This window comes from Mixophyes fleayi, chromosome 6, assembly GCF_038048845.1.
Source record: "Mixophyes fleayi isolate aMixFle1 chromosome 6, aMixFle1.hap1, whole genome shotgun sequence".
Taxonomy (NCBI): Eukaryota; Metazoa; Chordata; class Amphibia; order Anura; family Limnodynastidae; genus Mixophyes; species Mixophyes fleayi.
Genome location: NC_134407.1, coordinates 181,149,923 through 181,168,947, shown reverse-complemented (window position 1 = coordinate 181,168,947; position 19,025 = coordinate 181,149,923). Strand labels below are relative to the sequence as shown.

The 19,025-nt window shown below is 41.1% G+C and overlaps 1 protein-coding gene across 3 annotated transcripts in view; it reads right to left on the bottom strand.

The window, feature by feature from the left end:
• The window catches only part of NDRG3 (NDRG family member 3), a 44,312-nt gene extending 30,980 nt beyond the window's left edge, over nt 1–13,332 (bottom strand). The window contains exon 1 of one of the 3 annotated variants that reach the window (XM_075177458.1): nt 12,842–13,332. The gene's annotated coding sequence lies outside the window, so the exon portion shown is untranslated. Of the gene's footprint in view, nt 1–12,759; nt 12,783–12,841 lie in introns of those variants that run through there. The other 2 variants (XM_075177460.1, XM_075177459.1) reach the window with 2 other exon arrangements.
• Between the last annotated feature and the right edge of the window lie 5,693 nt (nt 13,333–19,025).

Genomic DNA, 19,025 nt, shown 5'->3' with positions numbered 1-19,025 from the left:
TGTTGCCATCGGAAGTTTGTTTGGTTCTTCAGGGTATCTAATAGGCGGGGAGGTAGGTTAAGAGGGAGAATTTCTGATTTGTCCATGTTGATCTTGAAGTTAGACACTGCGCCATACTCATCAAGTTCTTTTTGAAGGGATGGGATGGAGGCAAGGGGGTTGGTAACTGCAAGAAGAATATCATCTGCGTACATAGATATCTTATAATTAGTCGTCCCCATTTGAATTCCAGAGATTGTCGGGTTCCTGCGTATACGCGATGCCAGTGGTTCCATCGTGAGAGCGAACAGCAAGGGGGAGAGTGGGCAGCCCTGTCGAGTACCATTTGTAATGTGAAACGGAGACGATGCGGCGCCATTGGCTATAACCGTAGCTGAGGGATTGTGATAGAGAGACGCTAGGCCACATAGGAAACGGCCCCTGAACCCCATTGTGCCCAAGGTGGCTCTCATGAAGGGCCATGAGACCCTGTCGAACGCCTTTTCTGCATCAAGAGACACCACCAGAGCAGGGACCCGGGCCCGGTTTGCTATTTCAATTAGATCAATAGCCCGTCTAGTATTGTCGGCTCCTTGCCGACTAGGGATAAAACCCACCTGATCTGGGTGGACCAAGGCGGGGATCACTCTGGCTAGTCTGTTTGCTAGTAGTTTGGCGAATAGCTTTAGGTCCACATTTAATAGCGAAATTGGTCGATAGCTTGCACAGTGACTAGGGTCGCGTCCCTCTTTAGCTATAACAATAACGTCTGCTCTGGTGGTGTCCCTTTCAAAGTGCCCACCATTCAAAATTGTTTCAAAAAGCGAGAGAAGCATAGGTGCCAGATCAGAGCCAAATTTTTTATAATAGATTGCCGTGAGACCATCTGGGCCTGGAGCTGCCGAGTTTCTTAGGGTCTTAATGGTTGCTTTGATCTCTTTTATCGTGATGTCAGCGTTTAGAATTAAGAGCTCTGCCGCAGTGAGGCGGGGGAGGGAACAGGTCTGAAGAAAGTCTCGTATCTGGGTATGAAGAATATCTGGGGAGTCTGTTGTCAAGGGGAGATTATATAGTAAAGTGTAATAGGTGCTGAATCTATCAGCTATAGATTGTGGGTCGTATAGTGATTGCTGTGCTTGATCCTTAATGGATATTATGCGATTACGGGTCCGCTTGCTCTGAAGCCTACGAGCGAGCAATGTATCAGCTTTATCCCCTTTTTCATAGTGTCGCTGTTGGAGCCATTGAAGGGTCTTAGCCGCCTTTGAGGCTAGTAGTTTACCTAGTTGTCCTCGCAGAGACAGAAGTTTTAAATAAGTTTTACGTTTGGGATATGTTTGGTGCTGTCTGGTTAGGGTTTGGATTTGGGCTTCTAAGTCAGTGACTGCTTTTTGATGTAGCTTTTTCTCGTGAGATGCTAAACTGATCAGGCGTCCTCTGATGGTCGCTTTATGAGCTTCCCATCTTACAGTAGAAGTGGTATCTTCTGGGGCATTGTCTGTTTGAAAGTCAAGAATAGCTTGTCGTATCGTATTAACATTGTCTTTTCTCAGAAATAGATGGTCATTTAGCCTCCATCGATAACATGGTGCAAAGGGTGGCAAAACGTCAAGTCGCACTAACACAGCTGAGTGGTCAGACCAGGGAACTGATGTAGTAGTAGCCGATTTCAAGGAACGAGTCGTAAGAGCATCTACCAGTACCATATCCAATCTAGAGTAAGTTCCATGTGGTACTGAATAATGTGTATACGTTCTGTCATTAGAGTATAGCACTCGCCATGTATCATAAAGATTAGCTTGAGTGATCAAGGATTGTAGTTTAAGGCTTTCACGTGCTATTTGACTACCTCGTAATGTTGGAGGTGAACGGTCTAATCGAACGTTTAAGATGGCATTAAAGTCCCCCCCTATTATTATCCTTCCAGTCCCAGTTTGTGAAAGTCTGGAGAAAAATTGAGAAAAAAAAAGGTGTTTTGTGATGTGTTGGGAGCATATAGTGTAGCTATAGTAATTGGTGTGCAGAGGAGAGAACCTGTTAGAATAATATATCGTCCTTGGGGGTCTGTATAGGATGTATTGATTGTTAAAGGAAGAGTATGGTGAAGTAGGATAGCTGTACCCTTGACTTTTTGGGAAGATGTGGAATAATAAACCTGGGGGTAGAGTTTGCATTGTAGATTTGGGTGTATATGTTGGAAATGCGTCTCTTGCAACATTACAATCTGAGGAGAATGACGTTTCAAGTACTGGAACAAAATAGTGCGCTTTTGTGGCGTATTAAGACCATTAGCATTTATAGTTAGAACCGAGAGGGTCATGGTTGATACCAGTAGAATTTATGCCAAGATAATTTTGGGTAGTATAAAAGGAGCAGCTCGATATCAGGCCGAGGTGCCAAGGATAGGGAGGGGAGAAAATGGGTTAGTAGGGGAATGAAAGTAGAGTGAGGGGAGAGAAGACAGCTTGACTGGCAAGTCATGTCTTCAAAAAGTCGAGACCAGTACATCCTGTGTACTTGGGGAGTGTGGGGGGTGGTTGTGTAGCCGTGGGTACACTTGCTCGGGGAGAAAGGGGAATCCTAGTCGTTGCAAATATGCGAGGAGAAATATACATGTATGTAGCTTATAAACATTTAAAAGGAAGAGATAAATACAAAAGTATTACTATGTAGAACATTATCAGTTTAGCTAACTCTATATAGTCATTTTGGCTAACAGTAACCGTAACATTAACAGAAAATAAGAACAGTGTTAACATTGGACAACCATTGAGAGACATCAGTCAGAAAACATACAAAAAATAACAACAATATTGTATCGTGAATGCAATGTAAGTCTACTTGCTTGTTGACGATAACTCAGGAACCAATATGAGTAGAATTTCCTTCATTCATGTCTCTGAAACATTATTAGAGTTGCCGCTAATCTTTTCCAGGTATCACGAAACGGTTTTCTGAACTCTCTGTCGGCAAAAGTTAGAAACTTATGTCCAAGTCTTTCATGTTTGTGTCCATGAAGCCGTGGGAGCCCCTGGTCTCACAATCTCCGCTGTGTTTGATATCAATGTTGGAGGTATCGCTATTCCCAGAGTCCGCAGCAGGGTGATTCCTTGGTCTGGCGTCTTAACCTTATGAGATTGACCTTCGTGGCCGACCAGTAGGTGGAACGGAAACCCCCATCGATATCGAATTTTGTGATCTCTTAATAGCTTAGTGATTGGGGCGAGATCTCGTCGTTTCTGCAGCGTAGAGGGAGCAAGATCTTGGTAAACTTGAAGGTCAGATCCATCAAACTGAAGTGAGGATGTCGCCCGGGTGGCCATAACAAATTGTTCTTTGTATTTATAGTAATGGAACCGGACAATGACGTCTCTAGGCGGTTGGTTAGGTGGAGGTTTCGGCCGTAGTGCTCTGTGGGCTCGGTCTGTCTGTACGTCCGATGCAGAGGTATCTGGTAGATAATGAAGGAAAAGTTTCTCAAGATATTTGGGTAGTAGATCTCCATCTATTGTCTCTGGAATATTTCGAATGCGGAGATTGTTCCTCCTATTCCTGTTTTCATTATCTTCCAGCTGATCTTTGAACGATTCCATGTCCGCACGAATGTCAGATAACTCTGTAGACACAAATTCTTGGAAGTGGCAGACCTCATCAACTTTTTGCTCTAGATCGGCCGTTCTTGAGCCAATAGCCGCTATTTCTTGGCGAAGCTCAGCCATTCCCTTTTTGAATTCTTCTTGGATAATCGTTCGTACCTCCGTTTGCATAGTGGATTTGATGACGTTTCTCAGTTCGTCAGAAATAGACGTATTAGAAGATGAGTTGGTATCTTCTTGATCTGACTCAAGTTGGTGGGATGGGGAAGACGCAGATGTTTGAGAGGCATTTTTCTTCTTAGTTTGAGTAAAGAAGGAAGTTGCTTCTGATGGTGCATTTTTTTTCTGGTTTCTGTGAGACATAGCGCCGTCTTTTTCTGGGAGCCACTGATTTTTTATTTTTTCCTTTATCCTCCTTAAAAAAGGGGTTTTGGTAAGTGCGAGAGGTATATCAGGATTCAATTATTAGTTATAAAGATCTGACTTTCTTGCGTCCGCGAACATGTATTATTGAGTTAAAGAACCATGGATTCCCCTATATGCGAGCAAGTTAGGAGCTCATCTGGTTGTTAGATTGTTTGCAGTTGGTGGCGGAATAGATGAGACTGTGGGTTAGGTATTGTTGAAAAAGAGCCATTTCTTAGCCATGAGCTCCCAGTCATTTAGAAGTATTAGAGTATTTTAGATGTTGTTTTATAAACTGCCACTAGATGGCAGGGTATCGCTGGGAATTTGAGACAGTTTTAACTAAGTCACTATAGATACAGAGTTTGCCGAGCTCTGTAAAAAAAAAAACCAAAAAAAGAAACCACAGTGACAAACAGCTTCTCTCACCTCAGCTTTCAGTGGAGATCTTAGAGCAGGGGTGTGTGTGTGGATCTGAAGAAGCTCGTTTTCAAAGCAGGGTCTCCAATAATATGATCAGCACTCCTGATGATCAGGTGCTGGGGAGATCTTCCTCAAGCCCCCTATCAGCGTTGCTGGGATGTATGGCCAGGGCTGCCAGCTCTCACCGCTCCGCTGTATCCACGCAGGGCTCCGTCAGCTGCACTGGCCAAATCCGTCGCGGCCCCGCCCCCACCGGAAGTGCGGTCTCCACGGGACCCGCAGGGCTAGACGTCGGGGCCTCTGGACCGGAAGCAGGCCTCAGTGGGTCGAAGTTCGGCAGCCAGCATCAGCAGGTGGACAGTGGACCAGGCGGCAGCCGCACTCACCGCTCGCCGACCGGAAGTCGATCTCCGCGGACCGGAAGTCAAGGTGGCCGGCCTGCAGCTGCTCCAGAGGACGCCGTCGCAGGGACGAGAGGAAGCCGCGGTCTGCCGAGGCGCCACCGGAGGGGTCGCCAATCAGGTAGGTCACTCTTACTGTTGCAGGTCTTCCTGCGGCTCCGGTTCTCAGCAGCACTCCGGGTCCACACTGGAAAATGATCCAGGGTAAAAGCCGGACAATATAGCTTGCCTCGGCTATCAGAGGAAAGCCTCAATAGGTAGTTTAGATTAGGGGGAGCGACGCAATCTTGCCTCGTGGGTCCTAAATTAAGGCTGCGGTCCCCTGTGTCAGGTAGGCCTCCGGGTTGCCGGGCAGTCTGCAGGCAAAGAATTTGAGCGGAGCCTAATTCCGGGGCAAGTTGGAGGTGCCTCGGGATCAAAGGAGCCTGTTTATCGAATATTTATATGTGGGATCGGCTATAAAAATAGAATTTATGAGAAGATCCCCAGGAGCTTCAGTAAAACGTGGCCGATCAGGATGGCTGCCAGACCACGCCCCCTGTAGGGGGTATTTTGTATCAGGAATTCTTGTGGCCAAGACAGTTCCTTTATATGTAGCAACATGTTTAATTAGTAAATTAAGCACATCCCTCCAAGTCCCCTGTGCATATGCAGACATGTGAACACAATGTGTGCTACAATAATTAACAAACATGCCATCTCCAGAGCTGCAGTTGATCGGATCACACACACCTCATTGTATGCAGGGATCTAGACATGTGTGGTCACTAGTCTGACTAGGGTATAAAGCATGAGGGTGAACGGCTAAGCGTGGGTGGGACATCTGGATCACAACTACCGAGCAGAATCTGCAGATCAGTCAGTGAGGAGACACCGCGGAGCAGGGAGCCGTGTGAGCAGGTATCCCAGGCCGGGTAACACAGGACTGCTGCTAGTTTTAAGTTGCAAGACCATGTATCGTCACAACTCAACAGTGGAGAGCCTCCATCAACCAGCTTTTAGCTAGTGGGTAATCAGACAGCTGTAATTTGTCAATGGTCTTGATATTAATGTTATGTTCTCTTCATATTTAAGCAAATAAACCAGACATGTCCCCATTATGATTTTTTTTTTATTTATTTATTTTTTTTAATTTTAGGTCAGCACCATTCTGCCTCACAACTCAATTAACCACCATCTCATGTTGAAGAGGAAAAACAGTCAGTAAAGTTTGTGTGATTTTCTGAACAAAGACTTCTCACTAGCACACATCCAATTAGGACAATTGGCAGTTAAAAAAAAAAAAGCCCCACCTAATCACATGGCCCATTGTGACAGTGTTCCACAAACAGCAGTCAAGCAACTTGTTAGCACAGCCACTTTGCACAACACAGCTGGGGGTTTGGGTGGAACAGAAAACAATCCTGTAAGCAGATATCCTGATCTCAAAAGAACCAAAAAACACTGTTACACACAAAACTCCATAAAGCCTGTATATAAAAAGACCTTCATGCTTGTACTAATCCTGTGTATATCCTGAATAGTGAACTATTAAGCCAGTGAATGACAGAGTACAATGCCCTACATCAGTCATTAATAACCATGAATCTCATTCCCTTGGTAGTGGGGGAGGAAAGTGTGTTCATGAAAGATTTATGTCACCTTCAACATAAATACAAGGACATACATAGCCAGGGAGCCCAATAAAAGCTCAAGAGACTGCACAACACGGCGGATTACCTGTACAGCATCGTCTTAACAGTTGTGTGTTTGCCCTTATTAAAAATATAATACTGTGCCCCCACAACCCCCACCAATTACCACGCGGGAAATCTTCAGGGAAAAAAAATAAATCTTTCAATAGTAAGTAAGCCCTTTTCAGCCACAAAATCCAAATAGCCACAACACGAAACTTCATTAGAGGCTCTGAGTCACTGCAGTAGCTGAGCAACTGGTTCAGTGTAAAGAATGATGCTGACATTTCAATTGCAGGACAGTCTGGTGGTCAGAGAACGAGCACACAACTGAATTACACGCTGCCTGCAAGAGCCACCACACCTATACGTTACAATTTCACCAACAGGCTATTTTATGAACAGACAGTTAAAATCGCATATGTAGTTTGCTGCCGTTGTATTTTCAGCAAGGCTCATTCCTTTACAGCAATTCCTTAAAAATATAAATAAAACCCCCACATATCCAGTGTGAAGGATTTCTTCATTTTCTTTTAAACTACAAAGTAAAATTACCATTTCTGCCTTGTCACTCCACAACAGAAATAGGCCCCATTTCTTATCCCATATAGTCTGTTACACATTACACTGTACACAAGGGGGGAGGGAGGAATAAAATAAATAAAAAAAAAATGATAAAACTTTAACAGGAAGTTCTTAATGTAAATGTTCATATTCTACACCAAACAGACTGGTCTGAAATAATTTGCATTTAAGTACTTTCTCTTGCTGACATGAAAGGGCATATTCAATTGTTGGCGAAAACGCCAAAAATCTCACGGCGCGTGCACCATTACCGTCATTACGGTAGTTTTCTTGCTGGATTTCAGCTCGTGGCTCATGGAGCCGCGAGCCGAAATCCGAGTAGAATTACCGTAATACCCGTTTATTTTTCCGCTGCGGAAAAAGTAAACAATTGAATATGCCCCGAAGTCTCAGATTGATGAAAGCACACAAGACAGAGCATGTATGTATCAAATACTAACAAAATCGATAATATCAGTGATGCGTCTAGATTTTCTCATTAGTTTAGCAAGAAAATTCATATATAAGAGGAAAACCCTTCCAGTAGGCACAAAAAAAAAAAGAAAATTTAAAAAAATTCTATACAAATAAAAACCTAATGTTGTTGTATATACTACAACGTAAAACCAAACAGTTTCATGGATACAAAATCTACCTGCTGACTACAACAGTAGTTTAGATTTAACAATTATATACTTTTTTTGCGTAAACCAGAATCACAGCTCTGAATTCCATGCTTTATATTCCCGATACAAAATACCCCCTACAGTTAATGTATCCCACAACTATATACTGTATGGACTGTGTTCAATTGTACTATAATGTATGGGATGCTCCCAGCTTTCTGCATCTTAGGAGTTCACAAGACCCCAAATATTCAGCAGGTAGAGAAAATTGTAATAAGAGCTCACCAATCAGCAAGGAAGAGCTCACCAGTCTGTCATGCTCCTTATATCCACCCCACTAGGTTACTTGTATTTCCGGCTCTCTCCTCAACAGCAGTATTCCAACAGTCCTGCTTTGCAATTCCAGCCTTTCCGCAACATTTGCTTAAAGTATTGCTCATATCCATTGCTACTGGTGCTTGTTACCAGGCAATTTTTTTTTTATATACATAGCCATTATAATTATGTAATTAAGCTGTGCTGTGTGTTATGTCTATCTCTGTAGGTAAACCAAATGATACAACTATATCTACATATAGCAAAAGTCATAAATCCTGTGTCACGCTGGTTTCACAAGAGCCCAAAAATTTATTGTGCAACGGCTCTATTGAGATAGCAAAAATTGAATATTTTAAAGTTTACAGGTTTCCCGCCCCCCCCTTTCCCAATTCTTGCATTAGCCATCTTCACAAAATTAACTCAATCCACAAACCATATGTCAGTTAAAAATGACTATTGGTACTTTGCTTCTTTCCTGAACAATAGAATATTAAAAATGAACATCCATAGTACAATGAAAAGTAGATGCTCAATTACTGGCCTTATTTCAACTGAGTAAGGCCTGATTTCTATATACACTAGAAAGTGTTATTCTCAGTCTGTTGTATGTCTGTTGTGTGTATGCACCTCTGTCGGTCTTATATGCATCGGACATGGGAGTAGTGGGGGACATAAGCCCTAATTTGAGTTTTTTTAAATCTGATCAAGTAGTGTTTAAAGAAATGTTCACCCTAATTTTAGATGCTTTTTGTTCATTTAGAACTATTACAATCCCCAAAGCTTATGGGGCTAGATGGCTCAGGCCATTCAGTTACACATATACATAATGTAGTTTCAGGTTTGAGGTCTAGCTGGATATGTGCTGGTGTAGTGTCTCAACGAAGAACGTTGATCTGAGGTCTGCAAAAGCTGCATAATTTTGAGCATTCACAAACTTATTTAGACATAAATCATTTTAAAAATATATAATTTGTTTTACCTCCCTGGGCCACCTGCAATGGTCATAAAGTGGTTACCGGTATATATTTTACAAAATATTTAACTAGGGCATTCCCAAATTTTCCATTCAAAACTTTACTTGCATGATCTGAGATTCAATTTTATGCAGCAACAGAATGCTGCTACACCACAGAATACTGTACATTCCTTATGTAGGAAAGCCTGTTCAAATTTCAGTGCAAATGTAGAGTGATTATTAACATGAGTATGAAATGAAGATCTGCAGTAAATAAGGAGGCTGAAAATGTATTGACACAAAAACAATGCCTCAAGTCCAAGTGATGTCAATATATTCTAGTGAATGAACAAGCTGCATTCTCAAGTGGTTATAACAGCGTATAACAAAGCATAACATGTTTTGCGTTTGTGAACTAGCATCTTCAGCAGTAGAATAAATTTGTAAGTGTTGCACAGGAGTGGAAAAAAAAAAAAAAAAAAAAAAAAGTATAAAATAAGTTTCCCAAACAAAGTGATTCTGCAAATCAAGGACCAAAAAGAAATTTATAATGCATTATTTAGAAAGATGAAGTTCATAGTTGGCTCCAACTACACATATAACCAACTGTATATCAAGAACATCATGTTCTAAGAGAACAAGACTTACTGTCTTCATAGGAAAAAATCCACAGGCTTTCGCTGCGACGACATAGGTTTTAACAAAAGATCATCATCAAGTTAATTTCTTGCAGTCGCTAATTGCAGATTTCTTTCACAAAACTAAAGAATGTTTCATAGATTGAACAGAGAAGTGCTGAACCCCCACAGGCTTCCTCAAGTTGCCTTCACCATGGAAACCAGCCATGGGATTCTGAGCTAACCGTGCTCCATCTGTGAAGATTTATTATGGTCGTTCCTTAAAAACATTAACATTTTGCAAAACTCAATAAGGAATGTCAATCACGTCAAATGCGGTTGTCTTAATGCCCCTGTAGGATTTATTTCTATAAAAAAAAACAAGTAATGTATAGTACATAAAATAAAATACTGTAGGACACTAACAGTTTTGTAGTGCAGTTGGAAATGCACTGTCTCCCACTTAGTCATTCAGCACTCTCGCTGCTGCAAGTTGAAATCCTGTGTCTGAGTATTGTGGTATTACCAATGTGTCAAATTCACAGCCCGCACAAAACCAAATCTGGTGCAGCAGCATCCTCCTCTCCTCACACTGAATGTTTGGTGTGATGACTTCAAGCCATACATTTGCAGTGAGGAGCCACGAGAAGAAAACAGAGGAGAAGAAAGGCAATAGAAAGGTAGGTGAAGGGGAACAAAAGCAGCATGGAGGGCACAGTGTCAAGCATTGGAAAGAAATCAGTAAACAGAAAGACGGGTTAAATTTACCCTAATAAGGGTAGTAGATTTAACGCTGGGCTAATTTGGGGCAATTGAACCCTTCCCCCCCCCCTTGAGGTTTTATACCTACAACATTTTAGGTCTAGTACTGTACACTACTGATTGTACTTTGTAGTGTTGCTCTATGGCAATACTTATACGGTTCTGATGTCACTCAAATATGGTGTCAGATATACAGTCATTTAGAGCTGTTGAAAGACAAAGGGAAAATGCTACAGTTTTAAAACGGGGTTCAAGTTAGACAAAAAAGGAAAAATCAATAAAAAATAAAAATAAACGGATGTTCATACATTTACCCCCAGGTCTCAAGACATTGCCTCCATAGTTTGGGACTTGTATTAAAATGCGATCCGTTTATTTTAATAACTTCAACAGGAACAAAAGTAACTCCCCTTCAGATGGAAGATGTTTCAAATAAGCAGAATAATTTAAATGATGCTCAATGAGTATAAATAGGCCTAATGTGTGCCAAGAAAACATTCCCCACAACATTACATCACCACCAGATTCTGACCCCATTATAACACAAGCCTTAGATATTCTACTGATTCATTTCATTATATACACACACCTTTATACTTGAGTAGAGTACTAAAGTAATCTACTATCTAAGGTTAGTATTGGACCACAGTTATTTTTGGTGGATTGTCATGAAAGAAGTGTGATCCAATCTTGGACAAGATTGGACTGGTATACCCATGCTAATTCAGATTATAGTATGTCAACCTCAATAAAAAGTAAAAGGATGACGGAAAAGCCTGTAGTGCACAAAAGTCACTGGATGACAGTGAACTAAAATACAAGACACCACCCAAAAAAGCCCACCCCCCACCCCACACACGACAGTCACAAAAGGTAGTGGGTATTGGGGTCTTTAAAACCAGTGGCTTCTTTTTCCACCCATTTAGATGCTTTTACTAGCATTAAAATACACTAGAAAAAGCAGGATGTTTGATGCTAGCGGCCTAAGGGACTCATCTAGCACAATGGCAAAGTTTAACTAACAGTTACCTCTATTGTGCAAGCTAAAGTTAGGATAAGGACTACACTGGAGATACAGCATGTGGTGAGAGGAGGGCTTGACTAATTTGAAGAGTTCTTTATGGCAAGAGAAGCCTTAGCCATACTTTTGATTAATGCATTTGTCAATCACAAGAGCACTTGTGTTGTATGGTTGGTTCAAATTCTGACTAACAAATTATAATGAAAGTAAAGTTAATTATATGTTCCTACACAGCTATCACTGTCCCAAGGAACGGATAAGTTCCTGTGCTTCAGTGACATAAGGTCAACAAGATCAACTCAAGCTACAACTTGGACAGAATAGAACACACTTATATCCGCTGTTGGTCCCAGCTCAGTTGTCTGCAACATTTTGGCCTGTACCTTCTAATGTAACCACTAATGAGGGTTTGGGGCTACAACAAGGCTGGGATTTATTGTGTGTGACTGAGTGGGCTTAATTATGAAGTCCTAGCGATCACCTGAACTCCACCCCTTGCTGCAAGTCACTCCCAGGTGCCCACATTGTCCACCAATACCAAATTAAACACAATTTTTGATACAAATTATACTATGACAAAATATTTAACTATTAAAGTAATTTCAATAAATATTTTCATAATTTCAGCAAAATTACTTTTTTTAGCCACCTGTTTACAAAAAACATTTTAAATTAATCAAAACTAAAAGCATAGTCTAACATTCAATATGGATCCTGTCCCAAGAAGGTTGAGGCACCTCAGCAATAAAAATACAGTTTACAATTTATTTTTAAAATTTGTTTAACATTGATAGAATTATACTTCACTTCAGGCAACATAATACAAGCCAACATTTTAGATTCAAGTGTTTAAACATTAATTACTTTACTAGTCCTAACAAGGAAGTCATCTGTTGAAGAACATCTTTCTGACCTTGGAGTCAGACATCCCAACACCTATCTATTCAAAGGCATGGAAGCAGTAAACATGGCTGGCATTGACCATGGTGGAAGAGTAAAAGCCACCTTCATAACACCATGTGACAAAAGGTGGGACAGACAATAAAGACCAAAACAAGCTCTTTTCGATTACTGAAAAACAACAAAACAAAAAAAAAAAAAAAACACAAAACCTATCTGGTAATGCCCTATATTTGTATATTTTTTTTTATATATAAATAAATCAAAGGCTACCACAAATACACAAACAAAATATATTAGCCTAATCATGTCAGGGTGCATACATGGAATTTAAATTTGATGAAATCCAAATATTTACACCCCACTAGGACTAGTGGATTTGTTTTCTGTATATTTAAGGCATACACATCTATATTGCTAAAGACTAGCAGCACATAATTAGACACATGGAACAAGCATCCGTTGTGGTTTGAGGCTACAGATAATAGACCATGTAGACACAGTTATACAGATACACACCTGTTCCCTCCCCTCCCACAGCTCCACCCGGGACACTAACACCGTGCTGCAGGGGCTCTGGTGCACCCTATTGCCCTCTCACCTGGGGTAGGTCCAGCTAGCAGTAGGGCAATACCGACGAGTCAGCAGTGTCCCCTGCACAGAAATGTCCAACTCCCTGTGGATGAGTCTCGTCGGGCCGATAGCTCCACCCTGGGAATGACAGAAGCTGCACCTCTCACTGCGCGGCTTTAAATCCCCAGCTTACACGGGCTCCTATTGGATGTCTGTGACAGCTGCTCCGAGCAATGAGAGGGGGGCTGTGATTGGACGCCTGCGCTCGCTAGTCATTTCCATGTGTTGCTGCCGTATCGCAGACAGTTGTGCTGCAATGTTATGGCGTAGGATGGGTCCAGTGCTCTGATGCAGCGAGCGAGGTGTGTACTGATTTCATCAAGTATCATCTGACTGGAGAGCATGTCTGTGCTGGCAATGCTTGATCAATGGCCGTGTCTCATATACCGTGAAGAAATAGCTTCTCATATATTCAGTATCTAAGTACTCCTTTGCAATAAAGGCAGAATAAGTCAAATTTTAATCACCTTTGATAAAGAACATATTATTTATATGAAGGATTGTCATTTTTATGATATTTGTTATAACATTTGTGGTTTATGTTATGTCAGTGTTGGCTAACCTGTGACACTCCAGGTGTTGTGAAACTACAAGTCCCAGCATATCCTTCCAGCAATAAACTGCTATATATTGGCAAAGCATGCTGGGACTTGTAGTTTCAAAAACACCTAGAGTGTCACAGGTTAGCCAACACTGTGTTATGTTGAGGAAGTGGCAGGGTTGACACCAATGGAGTCTTCTCTAATGAGAAATGTCAGTGAAGAGGGCAAGTTAAACAGGGAGAAGCACTTGCAATATTTTAATGGTGAGGGTGCCGTGTTATGGCAAAATGACATGTTGTTTTATATGTACATTGACATTCTATGGTATGTTGAAGTATTTATTTTGATCTGTAAATTACTATTTTAAGCATTCATGATTGTGTGTTTACTTAATATGCAACTTGCCGGTATGACTTCTGTTTCTTAAGGGACAGATGAGGAATTTGACTCCCCCTGGGGCAAGTTGCCAGTGGATGGTCTGGCAATCTCCTGATCCAACGCAAACCTCAGGAGATCAAAGTACCACAACTTTGGTAAATACACATTTTCAACCCCTGCCCCAGATCTTTTATAAGTCTCCATCTTATTTTGTTCTTTGTGGAACACAGTACGCATATTCTGTATCTTCCATCTGATCTATTCTGCAGTTGCCTCTGGATAGTGAGGAAGGCTACTCTCACCATTTCCTCATAACCCTTCATCATATTTTGCCTGTTGGAGTAGTCCTTGGACTTGCTTTGCCACAAGCAGGAATGGTATCTGTAGGCCTCAATAAAATTTGTCATGTGACCACCACGACGTTACCACCTTGCCCATCTTACTCCCAAATACACAATGGTACTGATGAGCCATATACTTAATGCTGCTAAATGCGCAATTGCAGAGGCCTGAAAACAACCAGAACCCCCTGCTCTCCCAGAGGTAATTAATAGGATTTGGCAAACATGCTGATGTGAATATATCATGAGTATTAACAATGACCACCCCAACAAATTTTGTGCTATTTTGAGCCCTTGGCTCCAAATAGCGCAAAATTTGCTCTCTAGCCGATTCTATTACCACACCGTTGACAACTTTATGTCCTGAATTGACCGACTATTTGCTATACTGCACGGAGCTGGACCAGACATCCCCCTCCCAAGTATCCCTAACTAACAATCCCCCTCCCCCCCACACACACACACACTCACTCACTCACACACTTTTCTCTCTTTTTTTTTTTTTTTTACTGGTTTGAGCTGCCTCTATTGTTGAGTGTATGTTTCAATATTGTCATTATACTGTAAAAATGTTGTAAAACTCTAAACAAAATATGTTTAAAAAACAAAATAAAAAAATCTTCATGTGCACTGCATTCTTATCATAAGACGCTATGTTTTTACTGCTCTGTTGTATCAGAAATCCATTCCAGATTTTGCTGAATATCAGAGTTGTTGTGTGTCTGTTGCTCACCCTGCTTCCTGAGCTGCTAAGAAGGATTCCTCATTGCAGCTGATTACCAGCTCTTGATAGACTCATCACTGCTCATTACTTAACAGCTGAGTAGTCATGTTCTTTGCTCACACTCTTTCTACCCAGCAGCTGATCAGTGACACTTTCTGCTCACATGATTTCTACCCAGCTGCTGATTGGCCAGGACCTACATACAACCCTCATTGCCATTATTTTCTGGTTGGTGTTATGTTTACAGGCTAGTTTCAGTAGTGGTATTTTGTACAGATTGGATTTATGTGTTTGACCTTGGCTTTGTTATCAGGACATTGCTGTTGGATCTCCGCTTGCCCTTGAACTCTCAGTCTGCTTGTTGACTATGTGTATCTCTTCTGTTCTCTGAGCTGGATTGCCAATTGATCATTCTTTTTTTTCTGTCCTGTTTGTCTTGTTTTGTCTGCGTGTTTCTCCATAGCTGTGACCTGACTTCACTTTACTCACAACTGTTAATGACTATACACTACTAGGATCAAGTTCAAGGGGCATCCTTGTACCAGTGAACAGTGTGGTTCCTGGGAAAGGTGGCTGCTAATGGTGAAAAAGATCCTGCATCATAGGTTTTGTAGGGGGATTATCAGTTGCTGTTTGTGGAGTTCATAACAACATGATAATATCTGAAAATAGATAAAACATGTATTTTTACCATAGTGTAACAATGCTATGGTAAATGAAAGTTCACCTACTATCTTTCACTATGCTGCTAGAACTGCTGAACTGCTGTGATTGGTCCTTACCAATTGTAAATGCTCACTTGCACAAAAATATTCTAGATGTCACCAGCGGTACATGACAATATGGAGGAAGATAAAAGTAGTGAAAGAAGAGAAGGGATGCCATTGTATAATGTGAAAAGAGCAAAACCAATGAGCCAGAGCGAGATGATGGTCAGAATCCTGGCCCAACATGACTACGAGTGCTTAAAAAAGAATTACAGAAAAATAAAATTAAAAAAAGGAAATAATTCAGAGATAGATAAACTGGTGGAAAAAGAAGCAAGTTCCAGATACAGAAGTGATGGTTAGATCTGAAGAACAAGGGAAGTTAAAGAAAATGTGAATAAATCTAAAAAAAAAAAAGTGAGTATGAAAATTTGTGTAAACACTTGTTAATGATGTAATTAACGATGACAATAATAATTTTGTACTAAACAGTGTCGACTCTTTACAGAACAATATCAACTATCTACATCAACGGATAACAAAAAGTGAAGAATAAGTCAAACAAGGTAAATAATCGTAAACAAGTAAACTGTCACGTTGTGTACGCTGCCTATATGTGAGTAGATCACTATATTTCATTACAGTTGGTATGAACCATCACGACAGTATAGCTGAATAAACCCAAGAGTGACATTGGCACAATCTGATTTCAAGCAGTGTCCAAGGTGAGCAAATGCTAGTAGCCTATTAAGTGAAAATAAATGTTGTGAACTACTTTTCAATTCTTTTTTTCACATAGTACCACCGCCATTTCTGATGAATATTCAGAGGGAGAAAGGGAGGGGGTCAAACATCAAAAGCTCTCAGGCCTCCTGTGATGCAACTGCGGCAGCATCTCATGTATGAGAAAACACTGTTGGAAGGCTCTATCCAGCTCAAATGTTAAATTCTTAATACAGAGCAATCCTAGTCAAATCATATATAGCATTCAATCATAGTCAAATCATAAAGTTCAAATATGTAGATTTATAAACTCTTCTCTGTTTAAAGAGAGTGTAGTAATTTTGTTAAGCACCTAAGTACATCATTTATGTATGGTTATATGTGTATATATAATGTAAAAATCAAATATATTTAAGGAATACTTATAGGACCACAATAGAGAATACATGTTGTACCCTGTGTACAGCATGTGTACTTGGAATGGTCATACATGTATGCCTTTTGCTAAATGATTATATTGAGATGACAAATAACTATCTGGATGCTGTATAGCTTTGATAATTGAGATGTTTATTGTGAACAGTTCATACATGTATATCTTGTTATGGGTTGAGTATTAGTTTCTGAGGGTCGCAATAGCAACTGAAATAATACTGACACAAATCCTGACACTGTAAATACTGACATGGGGAAAATTCTTAACAGTGTAAATGCCAAATTTGAGAAAATACCAACAGTCTACCTACATGTTTAAAATAACTACACGAGTAACATACTGTCAGTGTGATTACCAACAGTGAAAATGCAGACAGTCACACATTAAAATGGCAATGCGAGCAGGCCCGGCGGCTGTAAAAACCAAAACAAAAAAACCTGCCCCTCCCCAGTCATATTAACCCTACTGCTGTCAGCCTAGGGCAAGCCGAAGGAAAATCGGGAAAAATATAGTGGGGTTCCACCCCCCGATTCTTTTCCAACCAGGCCTATGCTTAGCCAGCCGGGGCTGGAGGCACCACGCTGTCAGAGGTGCAGACTATAAATAGACCTGCCGGGTGCTAGATTTTAATTCTGCACCCGGCAGGTCGGCAATTCTGTAGTCCTTTTTTTTTTTTTTTTTTTGTCTTACCAAGCATGTTCTGGCTGGATTATTTTGGGTATCAAAGAAGGAAGATTTGCTTTTTTACCTATTGGAATATTTTTTGGGTGAGCTTTTTGTTTATAACTTTACTTACTTTGGCTTAAAAGCAAAAGATTGTGTTGTTTTTTTTTTTTTTTAAAGAAAATATTGGGGTTTTAACGAGGGATGTGTTTTATTTACATTTGACATTGGTGCATTACAGGACACAGCGGGCCCTGGGTTTCAGGGTATGCTGGCACTTGTGATTCCCCAAGTGCCAGCATGCCCTGACTGTTCATGGTGGTTTGCTGGGACTTGTAGTTCATGTAAAATAGTGTTTCATTCCATTTTTATTTTTATTTTCTTTTTTAAATACACATTTATTACCCCACGCCCACTGCCAAGGGGAGTGGGAAGAGCTCTAGTGCTGTCAACAGTGGGCTGGGTACCTCTTGGGAGGGGGCCTGTATTTTTATTGCAGACCCCAACTAGGGAATTCAGCCCTGTGCTGGCCAGCCTGGGGCTGGTTGTCATTATGGCAGGGGGAATCCCCTGCTGCGGGTTCCCCTGTTATAGTGACACCAGACCCGGCTGGCTAAGCCTAGAGCTGGTTAGAAAATATTTGGTGGGACCCCATCAGGGGCAGGGGGGCAAACCAGGTTGGTCCCATAGTGCTCTACCTTGGGCTGGGCCACATGCATTTTTTACCTTTAAAATGTTCCTATTGGGCTAAAATTTGCCAGCCCTCCCTTGTGCCCCGTGCTGTTTGTGTCCCTGATCTTTCCTCCAGCCAGCCCTAGGATTAATATAAGGAGGGGGTCTTTGTTTTTAATTAAAACATTTATTTATTTTGAGTATTTACTGCTGGCTGGTCGGGCATTGCTGCTTTAATGCTAGAAGTGTGCCTGTGAGCATTTTCACACTCACTGCCAGTATTTTATATATGTATGTTGCCATGGTGACGTTTGTGTGGTACGCCCCTTATGATGTTTATGCATTGCTCAGCTATTGGCAGTCTTGATCTAGTGGGAGTGCCATTCCCCTGCAATGCATGCTGGGAAAGCAGTGCGTTACACAGGCAGCTCGTGTCACTTTCTAGCCGGTGAAAGGTATGTTAATTATGTTTGCACTATATGTATCGAGTATGTTTGTCAGAATCTCACATGATGTCCCTGAGGAAAGTAATGTACCGAAATGTTGGAATGGATTAAATACACTTTTTTAATACAACTACAATCTGTCTTAAATCTTTGAGTGCCGACACACCTGGAATCTATTCATTGTACTATCCGTACAAGTCAAGTACCAATGAAGGCAGCAGGGTAATGTACACGTTATCTAGGAGTGCCAAGCACCTGCATAATTTTTTTTTTATGTATAGTGTGTGTATATATCTATCTTTTATTTATTATAGGCAAAATAACTACCGTATTTTTCGCTCCATAAGACGCACCTAGTTTTTAGAGGAGGAAAACATACGCTGGCCCCTTCACTCACACAAAATACACTGGCCCCCACTCTCACTCACCAACACACACACACACACTATATTACCACACTGATCCCCACTCTTAGTCACACATGCTATGTTAGCACACACACACACACACACACACACAC